This window comes from Pygoscelis adeliae, unplaced genomic scaffold (assembly GCF_000699105.1).
Source record: "Pygoscelis adeliae isolate BGI_AS28 unplaced genomic scaffold, ASM69910v1 Scaffold373, whole genome shotgun sequence".
Classification (NCBI taxonomy): domain Eukaryota; kingdom Metazoa; phylum Chordata; class Aves; order Sphenisciformes; family Spheniscidae; genus Pygoscelis; species Pygoscelis adeliae.
Window position 1 is genome coordinate 85,696 of NW_008824370.1, and position 390 is coordinate 86,085.

At 50.5% G+C, this 390-nt stretch overlaps 1 protein-coding gene across 1 annotated transcript in view; it reads right to left on the minus strand.

The window, feature by feature from the left end:
• Positions 1–390, minus strand: part of SND1 (staphylococcal nuclease and tudor domain containing 1) — a gene marked incomplete at its 3' end in the record, with an annotated part of 76,699 nt that overhangs the window by 56,033 nt on the left and 20,276 nt on the right. The window lies entirely within an intron of this gene.

Below are 390 nucleotides of genomic sequence, written 5' to 3' on the forward strand. Positions count from 1 at the left end.
TCCCCAGTGCCTCCACTCCAGCTCAGCCGCCACCGGCAAGCGACGGCAAGCCCCCACCCCTCCAAATCGAAGGCGAAAGCCTGGAGCCACAGACAGCTGCTGCATTGCTGCCAGGGAAGTTGTCGCAGCATTTCCATATTAATAGTATTTAAACCTTGACAAACTTCATCAGGAAACATTTTATGCTTCATTTCTTACCTCCGCGGTGAGACAGGCTGGGATTTAACAATAAGGATGACACCTACACGGGAGGCACAGCATAAGAGTCCTTAACATGGCAGACAACAAAGCTGCAGATGACTGAAAGGGAGCACTTTACTGATCGTGGTGTCACCGAACAGCAAAACCCCTTTCAAGGTTTGTTTTTTGCAGACAACGCTGTCGGGACCT